Below are 24,668 nucleotides of genomic sequence, written 5' to 3'. Positions count from 1 at the left end.
TCAGGCACAGTGAGTGAACAGGGGCACTCCACTCCACTAATGGTTCTCATACTTCAGCACTGATTGGGTTAAAGTTTAATGAATAACCACGTGACCCCAGCGCGGGCCTCGCATCCAAACTGACTTCCTGCACGGCACCCAAACTGCATCATGACGCTTTGATTGGCTAACGATCAGGCGCCCCACAATCTGATTGGTGAAAGAAAAATATCTCAACTGACGTGGTAGGACGTCACTTCCGGCTTAAAGCAAGCTTGTCAGAGCGGGAGACCTTGTGGGCTGTGACGGAGGAGGTGTGACTGGGAAGCAGAGTGCGGGGAGCTGGGCTGGAGGAGGAGGTGTGACAGGAGCCGGAGAATGGAGGGAACTGGGGACTGGTGCTGAGGAAATCGGCAAGGACGTGTGACAGGTAACATGGACGGGGGAGCAGTGTGCGGAGATTGTAGGTGACTGCAGCGAGGTGAGCGGATCTTTTCCCGAAGGCATGACCGGCTGCTGCGCTGGGGGACGGAGGCAGTGCGGAGGCATCGCTGCGGGAGACTGCAGTGCTAGCGGGGCACAGGAGGGGGCTGCCAGTGTGGGGGACACTGCATTAGGCTTGTAGTGCAGTGGTGATCGCTGCATGGTGGGGACACTGCATGAAGGCGGGGATGCAGTAGGGGTCACCAGGAGGCTGTCAGTGTGTGGGGGGCACTGCTGCTGGGAGTGCAGAGGCGTCATTGAGCAGGGTGGCAGTGCAGAATGGGCACTGTATGAGTCTGCAGCGTACACGGGTCACTGCATGGAGCTGACAGCACTAAGGGGTGACTGTCGGAGGATGCCAGTGTGGAGCGGTCACTGCATGACGTTGGCAGCGCAGCATTGTCACTGGATGAGGCCTCCGGTGTAGAGGTGCCTTGTGTTCCTGCAGGGAGATGACGGTGGATTTTAGACCTGGAATCTGAAGTCTCAGTAGAGAGAAATGTGACTGGGAAGCCGTCCCAACTCCTCCTCCAGTGGGAAGCGAGTAGGAATGTGGGGGCGTAACTGCTGGCATGGAGGCACTATGGCCCGGAGCAGAGGATAGGAAGGAGAGGACTGTAGACAGGGCTGAGAGAACGAAGGAACTGGGCTGGAAATTAATGAGAAAGCAGAACCAGAGACCGGGATGTGAAGGGAGTCCGAATGTAGGAAGTGGGTATGAGAGAAGAATAACAATATGGAGGGAGCATGTATCTAGGGAGCCAGGATGTGAGGAGCATGTACGGAGGGAGCCAGGATGTGAGGAGCGTGTACGGAGGGAGCTGGGATGTGAGGAGCACGTATGGAGGGAGCCGGGATGTGAGGAGCACGTATGGAGGGAGCTGGGATGAGAGGAGCACGTATGGAGGGAGCCGGGATGAGAGGAGCACGTATGGAGGGAGCCGGGATGAGAGGAGCACGTATGGAGGGAGCCGGGATGAGAGGAGCACGTATGGAGGGAGCCGGGATGAGAGGAGCACGTACGGAGGGAGCCGGGATGAGAGGAGCACGTACGGAGGGAGCCGGGATGAGAGGAGCACGTACGGAGGGAGTCGGGATGTTAGGAAAACATATGGAGGGAGCCGGGATGTGAGGAGCACGTATGGAGGGAGCCGGGATGTTAGGAGAACGTATGGAGGGAGCCGGGATGTGAGGAGCACGTATGGAGGGAGCCGGGATGAGCGGAGCACGTATGGAGGGAGCCGGGATGAGCGGAGCACGTATGGAGGGAGCTGGGATGAGCGGAGCACGTATGGAGGGAGCCGGGATGAGCGGAGCACGTATGGAGGGAGCCGGGATGAGCGGAGCACGTATGGAGGGAGCCGGGATGAGCGGAGCACGTATGGAGGGAGCCGGGATGAGCGGAGCACGTATGGAGGGAGCCGGGATGAGCGGAGCACGTATGGAGGGAGCCGGGATGAGAGGAGCACGTATGGAGGGAGCTGGAATGTGAGGAGCTTGTATGGAGGGAGGATTCATTGAGGATTCTTTTGACCTCATGTTGTGGGTTCACAGCAACAACTTCCAAATGCAAATGCCACACCTAGAATCAGCTCTATACCATTTACCTGCTTAATTGATGGATTAACAAGTGAATAGTCCATGCAGCCCTTTAGACAATTATTTCAAAAGCTCGTTATTTACTTTTGACCCCATTAAAAAGAGAAAGCTACAAATTTAAGAGCTGTAATTCCTAAACGGTTACTCCAATTAGGATGTGAATGCCCTCAAATTAAAGCTGAGGGTCTGCACTTTGAGCCATACTGATTATATAACTATCTTGACTATGTTTTGGTAAACCACTAAAATGACTGCTTGTGTCACTGTCCAAATATTTCTGGACCTAACTGGAGTATGAGTACTAATGATCCTGCCTGGCCAACGCTTCCATGTCTCCACTGGTCTGTGTACCTGACTCTGTCAGCATATGGCCACTGCTGCCTATTACTGGTCGAAGTAGTGTAATGTCACCGCTGCGGCCACACTATTACAAGTTGAAGGCCCGGGAGAGTGTCTGGATGGGGCAGCAAGAAGTTGATGAGCTCAGTATTTGTATTATTTTATTAAACCCCATCCTGTTTCATAATTGGTTAATTTATAGACTCGATGATCCCGGCCCGATCTCTGTATTTGCAAAGTAAAATACAGGTCCTTCTCAAAAAATTAGCATATAGTGTTAAATTTCATTATTTACCATAATGTAATGATTACAATTAAACTTTCATATATTATAGATTCATTATCCACCAACTGAAATTTGTCAGGTCTTTTATTGTTTTAATACTGATGATTTTGGCATACAACTCCTGATAACCCAAAAAACCTGTCTCAATAAATTAGCATATCAAGAAAAGGTTCTCTAAACGACCTATTACCCTAATCTTCTGAATCAACTAATTAACTCTAAACACATGCAAAAGATACCTGAGGCTTTTAAAAACTCCCTGCCTGGTTCATTACTCAAAACCCCCATCATGGGTAAGACTAGCGACCTGACAGATGTCAAGAAGGCCATCATTGACACCCTCAAGCAAGAGGGTAAGACCCAGAAAGAAATTTCTCAACAAATAGGCTGTTCCCAGAGTGCTGTATCAAGGCACCTCAATGGTAAGTCTGTTGGAAGGAAACAATGTGGCAGAAAACGCTGTACAACGAGAAGAGGTGACCGGACCCTGAGGAAGATTGTGGAGGACCGATTCCAGACCTTGGGGAACCTGAGGAAGCAGTGGACTGAGTCTGGTGTGGAAACATCCAGAGCCACCGTGCACAGGCGTGTGCAGGAAATGGGCTACAGGTGCCGCATTCCCCAGGTAAAGCCACTTTTGAACCATAAACAGCGGCAGAAGCGCCTGACCTGGGCTACAGAGAAGCAGCACTGGACTGTTGCTAAGTGGTCCCAAGTACTTTTTTCTGATGAAAGCAAATTTTGCATGTCATTCGGAAATCAAGGTGCCAGAGTCTGGAGGAAGACTGGGGAGAAGGAAATGCCAAAATGCCTGAAGTCCAGTGTCAAGTACCCAGTCAGTGATGGTGTGGGGTGCCATGTCAGCTGCTGGTGTTGGTCCACTGTGTTTCATCAAGGGCAGGGTCAATGCAGCTAGCTATCAGGAGATTTTGGAGCACTTCATGCTTCCTGGCACCTGCTCACAGTGCCAAAACCATTGGTAAATGGTTTACTGACCATGGTATTACTGTGCTCAATTGGCCTGCCAACTCTCCTGACCTGAACCCCATAGAGAATCTGTGGGACATTGTGAAGAGAAAGTTGAGAGACGCAAGACCCAACACTCTGGATGAGCTTAAGGCCGCTATTGAAGCATCCTGGGCCTCCATAACATCTCAGCAGTGTCACAGGCTGATTGCCTCCATGCCACGCCGCATTGAAGCAGTCATTTCTGCCAAAGGATTCCCGACCAAGTATTGAGTGCATAACTGAACATTATTATTTGATGGTTTTTTGTTTGCTATTAAAAAACACTTTTATTTGATTGGTCGGGTGAAATATGCTAATTTATTGAGACAGGTTTTTTGGGTTATCAGGAGTTGTATGCCAAAATCATCAGTATTAAAACAATAAAAGACCTGACAAATTTCAGTTGGTGGATAATGAATCTATAGTATATGAAAGTTTAATTGTAATCATTACATTATGGTAAATAATGAAATTTAACACTATATGCTAATTTTTTGAGAAGGACCTGTAGTGATCATTCACCGTTGTACTTTGCATAGAGATCAGGCTGTAAACTACCACGTATATTAATCACCTATGGCTTCCTTGTATTGTGGAAGGACTAGCTCTAGTACATGCTGCGCAAGAAGCGAGGATGCCAGTGGAGCTTGGTTTTTGCTCTGCGCACTCCCGACATCTCTCCCCCAAATTTAATTCAACCATTCTGATCGCGAGACACCCTACTGGCAAAATAATCTTATTTGCCGATCCCAATTGCACACTGGAGAGTTTAGTGTTTTAAGCATTCAATAGCTTTCACTAAAGTTAATTCTGAATTTTTTATTTATTTTTTTTTTTTTTAGCAGGTTCTCTTCATATGAAGCAAATCTTACAGCTCAACCTCTTGTTTCCCAATGAAGAGAGGACAAAATTTTAACAGGTATTGATAGAAATATGTGCTTGTAATCAACATTAAAGTGGCTCTTCGAGGATAGAAATAAATAAATGTCATAAATAAATATCTTACAAATCATTCTCATTTTGTTTAGAGAGGTAATCCCCCTGTAGAATTAGAATGGCCACCACCTTATTACACTAACAAAATCGTGTACTAGAATGTTAAAATGAAAAGAAACACTGAGCATGTGTAGTAGGAAGATAAGCCCCCTCCATATGTCTAGAAAGATGTGATCCAAGTGAATATTCTGATCTAATACTAGATAGCAGGAGTAATGAGGTAAGAGGCGGCCACTCACACTGCTGTCTATCTGATCTAATACTTGAGATAGCGGGTGCTGATGTTAGAAGAGGCTGCTCACACTGCTGTCTATTGTCTATCTGATCTAATACTGGAGATACCAGGGGGTTGAGGTAAGAAGAGACTGCTCACATTGCTATATACCATGTCTACTTAATCTAATACTGTATATACCAGGGGTGCTGAGGTAAGAAGAAGCTGCTCACACTGCTGTCCACCCTGTATAGCTGATCTTACTTCAGCACTCCTGATATCTCCAGTATTAGATCAGCTATACAGGGCGGACAGCAGTGTGAGCAGCCTCTTCTTACTTCAGCACTCCTGGTATCTCCAGTATTAGATTAGATAAACAGGGTGGACAGCAGTGTGAGCAGTCTCTTCTTAACTCAACCACCTGGTATCTTCAGTATTAGATCAGATAGACCGGGTGGACAGCAGTGTGAGCAGCCTCTTCCTACCTCAGCACTCCTGGTATCTCCAGTATTAGAAGAGGCTGCTCACACTGCTGTCTTTCTGAATGCTGAGTGTTTGCTGTGACCTGGAGATTATCTATACCACTTACTGCCAAGATACTTCTGGGTCACATCAGTCACTTAGCATTCATAAAGAAAGGGATTTAGATGGTGGAGAGGGGGATGCCGCTACTCTGCATGAAAGATGTTTCATTACCTGGTGCAGCACTGCTGCCGCTCCTTGCCTGGTTCCTTGTGTTATAATACCGTCATGTCTAGGTTACAACTGAGTGCAACAGAATGAAGTGCAGGTCACTGAACTACAGACTCTTATTTAAGACAAATTTGTTACTGATTTTCACCTAAATGAAAAGTGTAATCATTGCCAGAAACTTGTCAAAATTGTCTTGAAACGGTGCAAGGTTTTTGTGAGTCTAAAAATGAACCCGATTTTTTCCGGGTGTGCCAGTTTTTTGGTAGACTGGACCTACAGTATATTTGGGAAAATCAAGTCAAATCTAAATCACACTTTAAATGATTCCTTAAGACAGGTTTTAAGGGCCAAATTTGTGATACTTAAATCTGTTTCCTAAACTATTGTAACCTCGCATACAAAGAGTTTTCATATGTGCTACTGAAATGAATTTTTTTTTCTAATGTTATGTTTACATGACTTACTCCATGTTTTTAGTTCTTAAGTTTTAATGAAGGTTTTCATTCGCTGATTGCAAGCAGAAGTGTTAAAGAGGCGAATGGTATTTTGCTATGATATGCCATCATCATCCCTGAGAAGTGGCACGGGGACAGGGCTGAACTGATGACGGCTCAGCTTTGCTTGTTCCAACCCGTCGCCTGCATAGATATTGACCCAGTAGCACAGTGTCTTCCAGGGTCCCTGTACCTCTTTCTACCATATAATGAAAAGGTACGATTATGATGAAAAACTGGAAAGGGAATGAGCATAGTAGGGTTTTATATGGGGTAAACATGAAAGCAAAGAACATGCTCACCCAAAGGTTGGGATAGACACAGCCCCTGTGAACCCTGAAGAGACTGTCAATCAGGGGTCCATACTGTGGTTTATCCTGATGAAGAAGGAGGTGTGCTTAGAAACACGACTATAGATTAAAAAAAAAAAACGCATTTGTACTTTCAAGGCTTTTCTACTGCATTTTTACTACGGCGGCGCGGTTTATTCTCCACTTTTTCTAGTTGCACATAATGAAAAGGTATGCAGACTCCTAGTGCAATATATTAATTTTGTCAGTTTAAAGGGAATTCGACAGCTGATACATGATTCCCGTGGATCAGGCATTGTATCAGACACTGATTATATGATTTCAGCCTCGTATATTTGACTCTGAAACGCTGAGAAAAACGTACTAAAACAGCCGCCGGGGACTGAGCTGCACGGGACACTAGTCCAACAGGCAAGTTCCCTGCAGCTTCTCCCCGCTTGCTCACTTGGGAGGACATGTCTCTCCTTGTATGTATTGGAAGAGACCTGGCAGCAGGCGTGGAGAAGCCCATGCGGCTCGGTCCCTGGTGCAAAGTGTGGTTCACAGTCGGGCATACCTGGCTGAAATCATACAATGGATGCATGTATCCACCGTCAGGTTCCCTTTATATAGGGCGTCTCGAGTACTGTGCGTGTATCCGCCGTCAGGTTCCCTTTATATAGGGCCTCTCGGGTACTGTGTGTGTGTCCGCCTTCAGGTTCCCTTTATATAGGGCGTGTCGGGTACTGTGTGTGTATCCGCCTTCAGGTTCCCTTCATATAGGACATCTCGGGTACTGTTTGTGTATCCACCGTCAGGTTCCCTTTATATAGGACATCTCGGGTACTGTGTGTGTGTATCCGCCTTCAGGTTCCCTTTATATAGGACATCTCGGGTACTGTTTGTGTATCCACCGTCAGGTTCCCTTTATATAGGGCGTCTCGAGTACTGTGTGTGTATCCACCTTCAGGTTCCCTTTATATAGGGCGTCTCGGGTACTGTGCGTGTATGCGCTGTCAGGTTCCCTTTATATAGGGCATCTCTGGTACTGTGCGTGTATGCGCTGTCAGGTTCCCTTTATATAGGGCGTGTCGGGTACTGTGCGTTTATCCGCTTTCAGGTTCCCTTTATATATGGCGTCCCGGGTACTGTGCGTGTGTCCGCCTTCAGGTTCCCTTTATATAGGACATCTCGGGTACTGTGCGTGTATCCGCCGTCAGGTTCCCTTTATATAGGGCGTGTCGGGTACTGTGCGTTTATCCGCTTTCAGGTTCCCTTTATATATGGCGTCCCGGGTACTGTGCGTGTGTCCGCCTTCAGGTTCCCTTTATATAGGACATCTCGGGTACTGTGCGTGTATCCGCCGTCAGGTTCCCTTTATATAGGGCATCTCTGATACTGTGCGTGTATGCGCTGTCAGGTTCCCTTTATATATGGCGTCTCGGGTACTGTGTGTGTGTCCGCCTTCAGGTTCCCTTTATATAGGGCGTGTCGGGTACTGTGCGTGTATCCGCCTTCAGGTTCCCTTTATATAGGGCATCTCTGGTACTGTGCGTGTATCCGCCTTCAGGTTCCCTTTATATAGGGCGTCTCGGGTACTGTGCGTGTATCCGCTGTCAGGTTCCCTTTATATAGGGCGTGTCGGGTACTGTGCGTGTATCCGCCTTCAGGTTCCCTTTATATAGGGCGTGTCTGGTACTGTGCTTGTATCCGCCTTCAGGTTCCCTTTATATAGGGCGAGTCGGGTACTGTGCTTGTATCCGCCTTCAGGTTCCCTTTATATAGGGCGTCTCGGGTACTGTGCGTGTATCCGCTGTCAGGTTCCCTTTATATAGGGCGTCTCGGGTACTGTGCGTGTATCCGGTGTCAGGTTCTCTTTATATAGGGCGTCTCGGGTACTGTGTGTGTATCCGCCTTCAGGTTCCCTTTATATAGGGCGTCTCGGGTACTGTGCGTGTATCCGCCGTCAGGTTCCCTTTATATAGGGCGTGTCGGGTACTGTGCGTGTATCCGCCTTCAGGTTCCCTTTATATAGGGCGTCTCGGATACTGTGTGTGTATCCGCCTTCAGGTACCCTTTATATAGGGCGTCTCGAGTACTGTGCGTGTATCCGCCTTCAGGTTCCCTTTATATAGGGCGAGTCGGGTACTGTGCTTGTATCCGCTGTCAGGTTCCCTTTATATAGGGCGTGTCGGGTACTGTGCTTGTATCCGCTGTCAGGTTCCCTTTATATAGGGCGTGTCGGGTACTGTGCGTGTATCCGCCTTCAGGTTCCCTTTATATAGGGCGTGTCTGGTACTGTGCTTGTATCCGCCTTCAGGTTCCCTTTATATAGGGCGAGTCGGGTACTGTGCGTGCATCTGCCTTAAGGTTCCCTTTATATAGGGCGAGTCGGGTACTGTGCTTGTATCCGCTGTCAGGTTCCCTTTATATAGGGCGTGTCGGATACTGTGCGTGTATCCGCCTTCAGGTTCCCTTTTTATAGTGCGTGTCGGTTACTGTGCGTGTATCCGCCGTCAGGTTCCCTTTATATAGGGCGTCTCGGGTACTGTGCGTGTATACGGTGTCAGGTTCCCTTTATATAGGGCGTCTCGGGTACTGTGTGTGTATCCGCCTTCAGGTTCCCTTTATATACGGCGCCTCGGGTACTGTGCGTGTATCCGCCGTCAGGTTCCCTTTATATAGGGTGTCTCGGGTACTGTGCGTGTATACGGTGTCAGGTTCCCTTTATATAGGGCGTCTCGGGTACTGTGTGTGTATCCGCCTTCAGGTTCCCTTTATATACGGCGCCTCGGGTACTGTGCGTGTATCCGCCGTCAGGTTCCCTTTATATAGGGTGTCTCGGGTACTGTGCGTGTATACGGTGTCAGGTTCCCTTTATATACGGCGTCTCGGGTACTTTGCCTTTATCCGCCTCCAGGTTCTCTTTATATATCCCTTTATATAGGGCGTCTCGGGTACTGTGCGTGTATACGATGTCAGGCTATATAGGGTGTCTCGGGTACTGTGTATCCGCCGTCAGGTTCCCTTATGTAGGGTGTCTCGGGTACTGTGCGTGTATCCGCCGTCAGGTTCCCTTTATATAGGGCGTCTCGAGTACTGTGCTTGTATCCGCCGTCAGGTTCCCTTTATATAGGGCGTCTCGGGTACTGTGCGTGTATCCGACTTCAGGTTCCCTTTATATAGGACGTCTCGAGTACTGTGCTTGTATCCGCCGTCAGGTTCCCTTTATATAGGGCGTCTCGGGTACTGTGCGTGTATCCACCATCAGGTTCCCTTTATATAGGGCGTCTCGGGTACTGTGCGTGTATCCGCCGTCAGGTTCCCTTTATATAGGGCGTCTCGGGTACTGTGCGTGTATCCGCCGTCAGGTTCCCTTTATATAGGACATCTCGGGTACTGTGTGTGTGTGTATCCGCCGTCAGGTTCACTTTATATAGGACGTCTCGGGCACTGTGCGTGTATCCGACTTCAGGTTCCCTTTATATAGGGCGTCTCGGGCGCTGTGCGTGTATCCGCCTTCAGGTTCCCTTTATATAGGGCGTCTCGGGTACTGTGCGTGTATCCGCCGTCAGGTTCCCTTTATATAGGGCGTCTCGGGTACTGTGCGTGTATCCACCATCAGGTTCCCTTTATATAGGGCGTCTCGGGTACTGTGCGTGTATCCACCATCAGGTTCCCTTTATATAGGGCGTCTCGGGTACTGTGCGTGTATCCACCATCAGGTTCCCTTTATATAGGGCGTCTCGGGTACTGTGCGTGTATCCACCATCAGGTTCCCTTTATATAGGGCGTCTCGGGTACTGTGCGTGTATCCGCCGTCAGGTTCCCTTTATATAGGACGTCTCGGGCACTGTGCGTGTATCCGACTTCAGGTTCCCTTTATATAGGGCGTCTCGGGCGCTGTGCGTGTATCCGCCGCCAGGTTCCCTTTATATAGGGCATCTCGGGTACTGTGCGTGTATCTGCCGTCAGGTTCCCTTTATATAGGACATCTCGGGTACTGTGTGTGTGTATCCGCCGTCAGGTTCCCTTTATATAGGACGTCTCGGGTACTGTGCGTGTATCCGCCGTCAGGTTCCCTTTATATAGGACGTCTCGGGTACTGTGCGTGTATCCGCCATCAGGTTCCCTTTATATAGGACGTCTCGGGTACTGTGCGTGTATCCGCCGTCAGGTTCCCTTTATATAGGACGTCTCGGGTACTGTGCGTGTATCCGCCTTCAGGTTCCCTTTATATAGGGCGTCTCGGGTACTGTGCGTGTATCCGCCGCCAGGTTCCCTTTATATAGGGCGTTTCGGGTACTGTGCGTGTATCCGCCGTCAGGTTCCCTTTATATAGGGTGTCTCGGGTACTGTGCGTGTATCCGCCGTCAGGTTCCCTTTATATAGGGCGTCTCGGGTGCTGTGCGTGTATCCGCCGCCAGGTTCCCTTTATATAGGGCGTCTCGGGTACTGTGCGTGTATCCGCCGTCAGGTTCCCTTTTTATAGGGCATCTCGGGTACTGTGCGTGTATCCGCCGTCAGGTTCCCTTTATATAGGACGTCTCGGGTACTGTGCGTGTATCCGCCTTCAGGTTCTCTTTATATAGGGCGTTTCGGGTACTGTGCGTGTATCCGCTGTCAGGTTCCCTTTATATAGGGCGTCTCGGGTACTGTGCGTGTATCCGCTGTCAGGTTCCCTTTATATAGGGCGTCTCGAGTACTGTGCGTGTATCCGCCTTCAGGTTCCCTTTATATAGGGCGAGTCGGGTACTGTGCTTGTATCCGCTGTCAGGTTCCCTTTATATGGGGCGTGTCGGGTACTGTGCTTGTATCCGCCTTCAGGTTCCCTTTATATAGGGCGAGTCGGGTACTGTGCGTGCATCTGCCTTAAGGTTCCCTTTATATAGGGCGAGTCGGGTACTGTGCTTGTATCCGCTGTCAGGTTCCCTTTATATAGGGCGTGTCGGGTACTGTGCGTGTATCCGCCTTCAGGTTCCCTTTTTATAGTGCGTGTCGGTTACTGTGCGTGTATCCGCCGTCAGGTTCCCTTTATATAGGGCGTCTTGGGTACTGTGCGTGTATACGGTGTCAGGTTCCCTTTATATAGGGCGTCTCGGGTACTGTGTGTGTATCCGCCTTCAGGTTCCCTTTATATACGGCGCCTCGGGTACTGTGCGTGTATCCGCCGTCAGGTTCCCTTTATATAGGGTGTCTCGGGTACTGTGCGTGTATACGGTGTCAGGTTCCCTTTATATAGGGCGTCTCGGGTACTGTGTGTGTATCCGCCTTCAGGTTCCCTTTATATACGGCGCCTCGGGTACTGTGCGTGTATCCGCCGTCAGGTTCCCTTTATATAGGGTGTCTCGGGTACTGTGCGTGTATACGGTGTCAGGTTCCCTTTATATACGGCGTCTCGGGTACTTTGCCTTTATCCGCCTCCAGGTTCTCTTTATATATCCCTTTATATAGGGCGTCTCGGGTACTGTGCGTGTATACGGTGTCAGGCTATATAGGGTGTCTCGGGTACTGTGTATCCGCCGTCAGGTTCCCTTATGTAGGGTGTCTCGGGTACTGTGCGTGTATCCGCCGTCAGGTTCCCTTATGTAGGGTGTCTCGGGTACTGTGCGTGTATCCGCCATCAGGTTCCCTTTATATAGGGCGTCTCGAGTACTGTGCTTGTATCCGCCGTCAGGTTCCCTTTATATAGGGCGTCTCGGGTACTGTGCGTGTATCCGACTTCAGGTTCCCTTTATATAGGACGTCTCGAGTACTGTGCTTGTATCCGCCGTCAGGTTCCCTTTATATAGGGCGTCTCGGGTACTGTGCGTGTATCCACCATCAGGTTCCCTTTATATAGGGCGTCTCGGGTACTGTGCGTGTATCCGCCGTCAGGTTCCCTTTATATAGGACATCTCGGGTACTGTGTGTGTGTATCCGCCGTCAGGTTCCCTTTATATAGGACGTCTCGGGCACTGTGCGTGTATCCGACTTCAGGTTCCCTTTATATAGGGCGTCTCGGGCGCTGTGCGTGTATCCGCCGCCAGGTTCCCTTTATATAGGGCATCTCGGGTACTGTGCGTGTATCTGCCGTCAGGTTCCCTTTATATAGGACATCTCGGGTACTGTGTGTGTGTATCCGCCGTCAGGTTCCCTTTATATAGGACGTCTCGGGTACTGTGCGTGTATCCGCCGTCAGGTTCCCTTTATATAGGACGTCTCGGGTACTGTGCGTGTATCCGCCGTCAGGTTCCCTTTATATAGGACGTCTCGGGTACTGTGCGTGTATCCGCCGCCAGGTTCCCTTTATATAGGGCGTCTCGGGTACTGTGCGTGTATCCGCCGCCAGGTTCCCTTTATATAGGGCGTTTCGGGTACTGTGCGTGTATCCGCCGCCAGGTTCCCTTTATATAGGGCGTCTCGGGTACTGTGCGTGTATCCGCCGCCAGGTTCCCTTTATATAGGGCGTCTCGGGCGCTGTGCGTGTATCCGCCGTCAGGTTCCCTTTATATAGGGCGTCTCGGGTGCTGTGCGTGTATCCGCCGTCAGGTTCCCTTTATATAGGGCGTCTCGGGTACTGTGCGTGTATCCGCCTTCAGGTTCCCTTTATATAGGGCGTCTCGGGTGCTGTGCGTGTATCCGCCTTCAGGTTCCCTTTATATAGGGCGTCTCGGGCGCTGTGCGTGTATCCGCCGTCAGGTTCCCTTTATATAGGGCGTCTCGGGTACTGTGCGTGTATCCGCCTTCAGGTTCCCTTTATATAGGGCGTCTCGGGTACTGTGCGTGTATCCGCCTTCAGGTTCCCTTTATATAGGGCGTCTCGGGTGCTGTGCGTGTATCCGCCTTCAGGTTCCCTTTATATAGGGCGTCTCGGGCGCTGTGCGTGTATCCACCGTCAGGTTCCCTTTATATAGGGCGTCTCGGGTGCTGTGCGTGTATCCGCCTTCAGGTTCCCTTTATATAGGGCGTCTCGGGTACTGTGCGTGTATCCGCCGCCAGGTTCCCTTTATATAGGGCGTCTCGGGTACTGTGCGTGTATCCGCCGTCAGGTTCCCTTTATATAGGGCGTCTCGGGTACTGTGCGTGTATCCGCCGCCAGGTTCCCTTTATATAGGGCGTCTCGGGTACTGTGCGTGTATCCGCCGCCAAGTTGCCTTTATATAGGGCGTCTCGGGTACTGTGCGTGTATCCGCCGCCAAGTTGCCTTTATATAGGGCGTCTCGGGTACTGTGCGTGTATCCGCCGCCAAGTTGCCTTTATATAGGGCGTTTCGGGTACTGTGCTACAGTATGTGGTTATATAATAGAACACATCTACTGCAATCACAGAAATGTCACGTTTCCTTTCTATGTAGCAGAGGTTAGAATGTCTCCTGATAAATATTTTACATGTTTTTCTTTTCTTTGTTTTGTTGAAGGGTGTACATTGTGGAGATCCAGCGTTTCCTCAGAAGACCTGGGAAATTAAAAGCAGTGTTCTTGTAAGACGGAGAGGCTTTGCTGGTATCATGCTCCTGTTATGTGAGGGGAATTGATTAGACGGCGCAGGGACTGGCCGCGGCTCGCTGATCTGCTGCAGGAAGGCGCCTGATGAGCTCACAAACCACTGCCTGACTCCGGCTCTGATCTCCCATCCAGCCGCCTGAATTATTAATGGCTGCCGGGAGAGGCCGCTCGCAGGCAATGCTCTGGTCTTCAAGATGCAGCTGCGTAAGTGTTGCACTTAGCATTTCGCCAAGATATTTCAAAGTGAAAAACCTTAATGTTCCTGATGTCTTATTCTTCTTGTGACCTCTGCAGAAGTGTTGGTGGATGTTTTCTAGAACGAATGCAATGGCAGCACATGGCTTTATCCTCTAATACCTTAGTCTACAAGCTGTCGCATAGCGCGGAAGCAGAAAGGAGGAACGAGCGGCACTCGCCATTGCTTCATGCGTCTCCTCTTCTTTTTGCATAGTGCTCAAACAAAGCACAAAATAGCCGGCACAGGGTATTAATGAGTTACTTATAGGCAATGGCCGTTTTGCTTTTATTAACCACTTCTATGGGCCTGCTCTTCAGACTGACTGTTTTTTTTTAATTTTAGATGAAGCAGGCCCATAAAAGTCTATGGCAAATGCTAAACTGACCTGGTGAAGACATTGGCACTGCGGGGTCAAACAATCTGCTGCTTGTCTCGCATAACTACAACACCCAACGTGCTCTGACAGCTAAGACATAAGTGTAAATGAATGAATAGATTGTAGGGTCCGGAAGGTCAACGTAAGTATGTTACGAGCGTACAGCCCTGTGTTTTGTTTTTTGTTGTTTTTTATAGAGGTAAAGTAGTTCTCTTCTAAATACATTTATTATCTATTTACAGGCTGGGTGATAAATGGACGACTGCTAGGACCTCCGCCAGTCCCGAGAACAGGTCCTGTGTGCGAATGGAGCAGTGATGTCAGTGCTCAGTCACTGCCCCCATAGCACTGCTGAGATAGCGGTTCCACCAGTCTCATAGAAGTGATTGAGCATGTGCATCACTGGGGACCCTTTTTTTTTTTTTTTTTTTTTTTTTCTCACGGTGGAGGTCCGTGCAGTTAGGTATATGGTCATGTAGAGGTCCATCACCTATAAATGATCAAAGTCAGGATTCAAAACTTTTAAGTGATTATACAACTAAAGGTCTGCCAAGAATCTTCGGGTGATATTCTCACCTATTCCTGGTGTCCTCTCTCTCGGCCAGCAGACTCTCCCTGTAGAGTTACAAATAGCAAATGCCCCTCATATGTTTTGGGGTTGATGCCTTCCTGACGATGAAGAGTAAAGAGGGGCCAAGCAGCTGAGGTGTGTAGAAGTGGCCGAGGGCTGTGGGAACTTTCCATGAAACATGGCGGCTATAGGCGCCTGTGTGTGCTGCTCCGTGTGATCAGACAGCCTGCCTTCTCCTGAAGGACACACAATTCACTGTCTGTCCGGGAATATGTATTGAGTTTTGCATGAGTGAGCAGAACGAAACCCTCATGACAGCCCGCAGTGAGGTGGCGGGGGTCCCCATATGCATTTGGCGCCGCTGAATCTTCCCTTTTACAGCGTTTGTGGTCCATATCCGCTCTGCCAGCTTGTGAAGGAACGTCAGACCCCAGAATAAAATAAATTTATTTTTCTACGTTTCTAGAAGTGTAACCCACTCCTTCAGGAAATGAAAAAAAAACAAAAAACATATTTATATGTTTATATAGAGGTCAGGTCTAAGGGTGCCGAAAATGACACCTGACAGTGTGTGATGTGTCAGAGTTCATAGGATAGGCACACGAGGCTGTCCAAGTTGAGAAGAAAAATATTTTTTTTTACAAATACAAGAAAGGAAATAAAAAATTAATGAAAGTATATTTATCATATGAAGTTTAGACCCTTTGGACATGTTCTGTTTATTGTTTTTATTCATAAGTGTATGCAGTTTTTCAATTATTTGCTTTTTGATTAACACAGTGGAGAACATGGAGATACTTTTTTTTTTTTCCCTCCATCTTCTCACTTGAGAGAATTGAAGCACACTGATTACTCTCTGATTTAGAGTTTGATCAGATTGTCATTTGCATAATTGATCCGATTTTTCTCAATGACTAAAAATACGCTCGTCTGCACTAAATAGTCTAGCGAGAAGAAGAGCTGTCGATAAGCTGCAGCGCACACCGCTATTTGTACTGATTTTTATAGACTGGGAGAAGAATCTAAAATCGCAGCATCTTACAGTTCCAACAAAGTGGGGGATTTAAGGACTTGTGCCCATTGTTTTTTTTTTTTTGTTTGCTTTTTTTATGATGCGTAAATCGACTTGCTATGCGGGTTTTCAATTTTTGCAAGTTGATTGCTCTCACGTGCACACTTAGTTTTATGTGCAGATTTTCCCCATAGATTTGCATCGATGCATCAAATCTGCAGGTAAGAAAAAAAATGCATGTGATCCGCCCAGGAGTGTATCAGTAAAGTTTTGTTAAAGCCAAATACCGGGGAGTATCAAAAACAAAGTGTGACACACCCCAAAAAAAAAGCCAAAAACCACAGCGATATAAAATGCAAGTAACCTAAGTGCAGAAAATCCGCAACGTCAAAAACTCATGGTGGGAACATGGCCTTACAGTAATGTAGGTTTTCCGAGGCTGATGACTTTGGCGTTGACACAGGTTACACCGCCATTTAGTGCTAGTGAATGGTGGTCACATTGTGACCCACAATAACCGCTAAGAGTTGGAATCGTGGATCGTTTACTTGCACTTTGCTGCCATAAAGCCACGGCATACGACGACTTTTTTTTTTTTTTGGCAGTATTGACTCATCGTGCATCCAACATGCTGTCAAGAAGGGTCCCGGTAAACCCCCCGTTGTCAGGTTAGTCCTAAATTTCCAGGAAAAATAGTGAAGGAACAGCACTTAGAAAAAAAAAAAGCGCACCATGTATTTGACAGCTGGCATTTTCTCATTTCCCTGCCTGCCATTGATAACAAATCCTCTGTCCCCTTTTCCCTGCGTATGTTCTTTCCCCCGTAGTGGTATTCTGTCGTCTTATTTTGGAATAGAACATTTTTAGAGGATTTCTTCTGAATCCAGCGTTGCCTTTTATGGGTTAAATAAACAAAACAACCCCCCCCCCAGGGCTCCCTGATGGGGTGTACATGTTGAGGGGCCTGATTGGATGCAGCTGCACGCCGGCGCGGCGGCTGGCTGGGGGGGAAATCGTCATATAACGCACCCCTTCTGCTGTGTCGTCCTGCCAGGGTCTGACGCGAATTGGGCTGCGTGGATTTAACTCCCCAAATCCCAGAGAAGAAATGTGGAGAAGCTGTCCTGCGTATGGTGCTTCCTCTGACGTAGATGGGCTCGGAGGTCCAACATCACCGGGCTCGGAGGTCCAACATCACCGGGCTCGGAGGTCCAACATCACCGGGCTCGGAGGTCCAACATCACCGGGCTCGGAGGTCCAACATCACCGGGCTCGGAGGTCCAACATCACCGGGCAGGCTCCACCACCGCTCTCCGGATGGCTGCGAGAGAGGAGGAAAAAGCTAAAAGCCGTCTCTGGATTCCATGCTATTTTTTTTTGCCTCCTTGCAATGACCGGAGACTGACCTATGAAGGCCGGGTGCCAGCGCCTTTAAGTGGCTTTGGTTCTTGTCACTGTGCCATCTTTGTTTTTTTTTTGTTTGTTTTTTTTAATCTGTGTTTTGGGCCTTTTGGACCAACTGCTTGTAACCATCTGTATGCAGGAATACTTTAAAAAAAAAAAAAAAAAGCATTTGGTTTTGCCGTTGAGGCTGCCTGGGATATATGCCAAGCGCTGGCAGACTCCTAAATGACCCATTCTGTATTTAATGTATTGTCAGCGGCGCATTTCTGTCTTAAAGGAGATGCTCCAAGTAAAAGGCAGGTATTCCAGGAGTGGCTGAATTCGCTACTATGCCTTTATTTTTAATGCGCGTCCCCTTTGTGACGGCGGGTGGCTACCAGGCATTAGCATTCTGTGGCCGTGCCGAATGGAGCCATCCCTGGGCTTTGTTTGGAGACGTATCTAGTGTATTCTATCCAGACCTCTTGCTGTATGCCATTACGTGACTTTGCAGCTCTTGATACCTTCGTTGTCATTTTGTTCCATTTTATTTTATTTTTTGCTTTTCTCGTTCCAGGATCGGACCCCATTACAGAGGCACGTCCGTGGGTATTCCGTGTGGCAAGTTTATCGGTTCACTGTGCCAGCTCGGATAGATGGGTAAGTATCCATTCATAGATTCACACCACGTAATGTAGGCAGTAGCTATGTTGGCTGCTTTTTGGTGTTTATTAGGACATAATGAAACTATTGCGGAAGTCAAAGTGAATTTAAATCTGTCTGTAAGCCGGATTCAACTTCTTTTAATTTTTAATTTTATTTTTTTTTTCAAATATGTTAACCAAATCCAAGATCTCAAAGTAGAATGTAGTCGTAAATTTGTTTTTACAACCACTTTTTTTTTTTTTTTTCTTCTCTCCGTTGGTCCTCATAACTCAGGTTCAGGAAATGCACAATGGAGATGTTTCGGCTCTGTGCACACAGCATCTTTTATACTTGAGGTTTTTTTTTTTTTCTTTTCATGCAGAAGACACTTCAATAAACCATTTTTCCTAAAGTGTCTTTTGTGTCGTATTTTTCGGGTGTTTTCTGAGTTTTTTCACGGGTTTTCCCATGGTTTTTATGAAGTTTTTTTAAAATTATTTTCTAGTTTTTTTTCTTTTCACTCCATTGAATGACGATCCAGTGAGTTTTTTTTTTTTTTTTTTTTTTTAATTTAAAGTAAAAACCAGACAGTAGAAGAGCTGGAAGAGGATTTGACTTCTATGGCAAACGATAAGGCTCCTGGGGCAGATGGCCTACCAGTTGAAATATACAGATTAAGGATGTGTTGCTACCTAAATTGTGATGTATTTTGGGGGCCCTTGGGAGGGACGGCTACCGGAGTCTATGAGGGAGGCAACGATTGTGGTTTTGCCTAGGGAAGAGAATGATGCTCGGAGACCGGATTCGTATAGGTCCATCTCTTTTGCCAGTTGACTTCAAATTATTGGCAAAAGTTCTGGCGGGCTGGCTCCCGAGGGTGGTTACTGGAGTGATACACCCGGACCAGACTGGGTTCATGCCTAATAAATCAACAGCAATCAATCTGAGGAGGCTATTCTTGAATATTCAACTGTAGGCGGATAATGCGGGATGCAGAGCGGTGGCTTCTTTGGACGCGCATAAGGCATTTGTGTAGAGTGGGAGTATTTGTGGATAGTTCTTGGGCCGATTCATTTCTTGGGTTAAGCTGCTCTCTTCCTCCCCGATGGCTAGAATAAGGGTGAACGGAGCGAGATCGGATAAATTTGATCTTACCAGTGGAACTCGGCAGGGTTGTCCCCTATCTCCATTACTGTTCACCTTCGCGATAGAGCCACATGCTGCTCATATTCGAAGAGCAGCTGGAGTTAAAGGCTTTAAGTATGGCCCGGTGGAGGAAAAGATTGCACTCTATGCAGATGACGTTCTCCTGTTCTTGGAGGATCCCCATGAGTCATTAAGTCAGGCGGTAGCTATTGTCGAGCGGTCTGGGGCTATGTCTGGATTGAAGATAAATTGGGATAAATACAATCTTATGATGGTAGACAGGGAGAGTTGGGAGAATCTGGATGTACTAGGCTTAGAGTGGTGGACCAGTTTAAATATCTAGAAATACAGATTGCTTTACCGATTAAGGAATACTGTATTCTAAATGTGATTCCGCTCCTGGCAAAATTTAAAGATGAGGCCCAGATCTGGTGCAAGATGAGTCTCTCTGTGGGGGGTACAACAAACCTGTCTAAGATGATACTTATGCCAAAACTCCTATATGTGCTTCATAATTCGCCAATCTGGCTCCCATGGGGTTTATTCCAAAGACTTAATTCAATATTTTGAGACTTTGGTTTGGGGTGGACGTCAACCTAGGATAAAACTAGAGATTTCGCAGAGACCTAAGGATGAAGGGGGATTGGCTCTATCAAATCCTTGGATATAGTTCCTGGCGTCTAAAGGCCCGCATATTAGAGGGTGGGAATCAGGGGTCGGAGGGAGTTCAGTGCAGGCTATCCTTGGATAATATGGTTCGAAAGGTCCCTTTGGTGCAGGGGCTGGAGGATGGGAGTTTTGGGCGGTTGGGTAAGAGGTTCCCCACTCTGGGTCTGGTGCAGAAAACATGGTATAGGATTAAAAAGATTAGAGATTTCTGGATTGACGACCTATACTCCCTTCTGGAGGAATGAAAATTTGGCCGAATTCCATAAATTGGGAGAACAGAAAGCTTGGTCGAGTAGAGGGATATGGTATGTATCGCAACTAATCCAAAAATTTTTATAAATGCCTCATTGTATGTTATTTTATATAAGTTGTATTTGCTTTACTTGTTGAATAAAAAATATCTGATTTAAAAAAAAAAAAAAAAAAAAAAATTAAGTAAAAACCTGGGCTGTGGAGTTGGTAAGCCAAACCTCCCGATTCCTCAATTTCTCTTACTGCCGACTCTGAATCCTCGACCGACTACAGCCCTGGTGAAAACTATGGTAAAACGCTCCTGAAAATGTCTTTGGAACTTTCCCCTTGACTTGTATTGTAAAATGCAGACAGTCTTCTGGGCGACAAACTCCAGGAGAACAGACTGGTCGCTCTTTTTAACAGCTTGGGTGATTTTAGAAGCCTGAAGCGGTTAAAAGCCGTTCAAAAACCGGACCCTATGAACAGCGAGTCGTTTTTACATAGAACTACATAAACCTTTAACGTGTTTGCAGATGGGTTTTTCTGGTGGTTTCCTCCTGAAAAAGACAATGTGCACAAATTTGCAATAGAGGAGTCCCACGCACCACTCTGCTCTCTGTACACACTCGGTGCAATCCTCCAGATGATTGCAGGAATACAGAGAAATCCAGGAGCCGGCGGGGCACCAGACGTCCTCCTTTTGGTAACTTTTAGTCCAGAAACATCACAACGTTTAGCCCCGCAGGGCCTCCATCAACCAGATGTCTTTTTTTTTTTTTTTTTTATGGCTTGATAAAGGCCCTGCATGGACGAAATGTTGTGATTTTTCTGTACTGATAGTTATCAAAAGGAGGACGTTTGGAGCCCTTGTTCCTGGATTTCTCTGTGCACATACCCTACGGCTGAACGAACAGCCTTATATATGAGATGCGCCTTGCATTCGTGGCTCTTCTTGGTTGCTCGAGGACACTGACAACCTGTCTGCTGTCACATATGTGATCTGACGCCGCCCCAAGGTAAGGAATAGTCACACGTACAAACTCGAAAAGCAGAAGTTGTCTTGCACCGCCGGTCTATTTCCACTAGAGATTTTTTTTTTTTTTCACAGCGAGTGGATGAGACTCATTAAAATATCTTCCACTGGGCTGCTAGTGTGTGATTCCGCAGATATTCTGCCCACAAAAACAAATGAAAAATCTGCAGCGTTCATGGATTGTGTGAACTTTGCCCAACTTTGTAACTAAACTTTATTATTATTTTTCTTTTATAAATGTATCCGCCATGGAAAGTTATGAATCTTAGGAAGTCACTTGTAGGAACTTCGTCTTCGCTTTTTGTAAAAATAAGACATGTAATAGACTTCCAATTCCTAGCTTTTCCCCACTCTATTTACTGGTATCAGAACATACACATATGGAGTACCGCTGATGGCAGTGATGGGTCAGCGCCTGTCTCCTCCTGAGTATTCAGGTTATCAAGCCTAACTCTGGACAGAAGATTCTTCTATGTACACATGTCCAGTAATCAGCCATTAGAACGGATCCAGCAGACGGATGGCTGATTAATTGATCGGTTTTCCATAGACTTCAATGTTAAATAAACGGATCCAGCAGAGATCAGTTAAAAACGGACTGAAATGTAGTGTCTGCACCACTTTTTGCTGGTGGATCCATTAGAACAGATCACTAATGGACATGTGAACCTAGCCCTAGTGAGACAGACATCACTGCTATTGTCTGTACTCCAAATGAGTACGTCCTGCAGATGATCGCACATGTGGGGAAAAGTAGTGGTTTGGAAGCCACTTTTTTTTTTTTACAAGAATGAAGACAAATGAAAAAAGTGATTTGCAAAGTTTCTCAACTTTCCATGCTGGACAAAAATTATATATACGGTACATACTCCATTCTGTCAGTGTGTGGAAATCAGACTGCACTCAGATGTCGTCCGAGTGCAGTCCGCTGGTTTCCACACTAATGGACTAGCACAGTTGAGTACGATCTGTATCGGATCATACTCAGACATGCATCATTTTTGTTTTCTCCTTATCTGACTATATGGGCGCCATTTGTGTCTTTGAGATGGAAAAATTAAATATGAGAAGCTGGTGTTTAACTCTTACATTGCTGATTGGTTACTGTAGGTAGTAGCAGGTCGGGACCATCCTGAAGACCCCTGCGCTGTGAGATGAGGTAGTAGGTTGTTTAGTTTTAGGGTCACACCCACCGATGGGAGATAACTATACAATCTACTGTCTTTCCCAAAGTGGCAGAACGGCGACGACTCTGAACCCGGTCACCTTCCTCCGGTCATCATCTTCACGGCACGTGCTCTTTACTTTTCGGGATGTTTGAAAATGTATCGTGAAGGCCGTCAGCGCCCCCTCCTGGTGCAGTGCTCCAGCGTCAGGGTGAGGTAGTAGATTGTATAGTTGTAAGGTAGTGATTTTTACCTTATTTTGGAGATAACTGTACAATCTATTGCCTTCCTTGTGGAGCAGACGAGCGTCCAGAAGAAGCTTCATCTACTGCGGCCATGGAAGCTTCGGCTTCACGAATCGCTGTCATCTTGCGCCCCCTGCTGCACAGAGGTGGTAACATTGATATTTACATTTTACCTCTTTGTTATACAAGACATTATATCATTTTATTTTATTAGTTTCTGCACTTTGTAGATTTTTGTGTGTGTGTTTACATAAATATATTAGTGGGAAAATAAGTGTTTGATTCACTGCTGATCTTGCAAGTTTTGCCACCTACAAAGAATGCAGATTTTTTGTAACTATATCTTGCAATACTAATATATTGTATCTGACTATCACAGGCTCAAGTCCCCTAAGAAAACTGAAAAAGTAAAATGTAATTATTTAAAAAATGTTTTAAAAGTGTAAAATGTTTCAGTCTTCAATAAAAACTACAGCTTGGCACAAAAAAAATAAGATTTTCAGTAATGGCAACAATAAAAAGTTATGTTCTTGGAAGAGTGGGAGGAAAAAAAATGAAAGCACAAAATAAAAAAAGTCTCCTTAATTCTGAGGGTCCTGATCTGTAGCGTAGTATTTCTAGGAAGAGGTGGTGGGTTGCCTATCTTTTTTTCCCTGGAGGAGACAACTGTACAAGCCTCTGTCTTTCTTGGGGTTTATTTAGGCATCAGGATGAGATTCATCTAATCGTGCGTTTTTGTATTAAATGTTATAGATTTGATTTTCTAATGGAAATGTTCATGGTAATTACATGATTGTACATATACATGTGTTTGAATAAAATTAACTTTTTCTGAATTGAATCGGTGTTCTGTGATTTAGGCAGAGTTATTAAAGGGAACCTGACAGCTGATCCATGGTGCCCGATTTCAGGCAGGTATGTTTGACTCTGCAACGTTTCAGAGAAAACCATATTTTCTAAGTCGCCGGAAACCGGGTCAAACAGCTGACTAGTCGGGAGGCAGGTCGCTGGGACTTACTGTTCACACGCTCTGCCTTAAGTGACTGGTCTCTCCCAGTGTGCCTGTACAAGGGTGGGGAGAAGCCAGTGTCAGCCAAACATACAAGGCAACTACCGGCCGGTAAGCCTGACATCACTATTGTGCATTATATGGGAGTTCATTATAAGAGATAACCTGCAGAAATATAATAACTGACAAAAAGCACAGATTCATGAAGAATAAGTCGTGTCTAACCAACATGGTGGGTTTCTATGAGGAGGCGAGTGCAAATCTGGATGTTGGTAATGGAACTGATGTGATTTATCTGGACTCTGCAAAGGCATTTGATTCTGTTCCACGTAACAGTCTTAGGGTAAGTTCACACAGGACTTTTTTGCTGCGTTATTTTATGCTAATTTTCAGCTGCTTTTTACAGTACCAGCAAAGCCTATGAGATTTCAGAAATCTCATGCGCACACATTGGTTTTTTGTTTGATCAGTATTTTGTGCTTTGCTGCGTTTTTTCACCCATTGACTTGAATGAGTGTTGAAAAAAACGCAGCAAAAACGCAGTTATCAGTATTTGCTGCGTTTTTGCTGCTGAAAATCCAAGGACATTAGCCTGGGAAAAGAGAAAAAAAAACGCACCAAATACGCAACAAAAAAACGCACCAAAAATGCACCTATAAGCAGCTGAAAATTAGCATAAAAAATGCCGCAAACATACGCAGCAAAAAAGTCCTGTGTGAACTTACCCTTATACTGAAGCTCCATAAACAAGGACTGGGGGGGAACTATATGCAGATGGGTAAGAATTGGCTAAATGCCAGGAAACAGTCGTAAATGGTATAGTCAGCAGCGGAGACCGCAGGGATCTGTACTGGGACAGATTCTTTTTAACCTCTTTATTAATGACCATTGAGAGTAAAGTGCCAGTCTTTGCTGATAACACCAAACTATTTAGGATACTAAAATCGGGCCTCGACAGTACAATTTTGCAAAACGATCTGGATAAGATGACTGAATGGGCAGACACTTGATAAATGTAATCTCGTTTGCCAACATTAAGAGTAATGCACCTAGGACGGAGTAATCCTATAGTT

General features: G+C 46.6%; 2 long non-coding RNA genes across 6 annotated transcripts; both read left to right on the top strand.

Moving 5' to 3' along the window:
* The first annotated feature begins 255 nt into the window (after nt 1-255).
* On the top strand, nt 256-20,855 carry LOC143788261 (uncharacterized). 5 transcript variants are annotated; one of them, XR_013218580.1, is made up of 6 exons: nt 256-409; nt 4,537-4,613; nt 13,781-14,072; nt 14,163-14,352; nt 14,449-17,297; nt 17,344-18,019. It is a non-coding gene; the product is annotated as an uncharacterized LOC143788261 (long non-coding RNA). The 5 variants fall into 5 exon arrangements; XR_013218582.1 differs by lacking the exon at nt 17,344-18,019 and having other exon boundaries at nt 14,449-14,624; nt 14,725-14,907; XR_013218583.1 differs by lacking the exons at nt 14,163-14,352; nt 14,449-17,297; nt 17,344-18,019 and adding exons at nt 18,026-18,108; nt 18,388-20,855.
* Nucleotides 20,856-20,940: 85 nt separating this feature from the next.
* LOC143788260 (uncharacterized) lies at nt 20,941-23,122 on the top strand. The gene is made up of 2 exons (XR_013218578.1): nt 20,941-22,552; nt 22,643-23,122. It is a non-coding gene; the product is annotated as an uncharacterized LOC143788260 (long non-coding RNA).
* The last annotated feature ends 1,546 nt before the right edge of the window (nt 23,123-24,668 follow it).

Source organism: Ranitomeya variabilis, chromosome 8, assembly GCF_051348905.1.
Source record: "Ranitomeya variabilis isolate aRanVar5 chromosome 8, aRanVar5.hap1, whole genome shotgun sequence".
Taxonomy (NCBI): Eukaryota; Metazoa; Chordata; class Amphibia; order Anura; family Dendrobatidae; genus Ranitomeya; species Ranitomeya variabilis.
The sequence above is the reverse complement of the archived record's forward strand: the minus strand, read 5'-3'. Positions and strand labels throughout refer to the sequence as shown.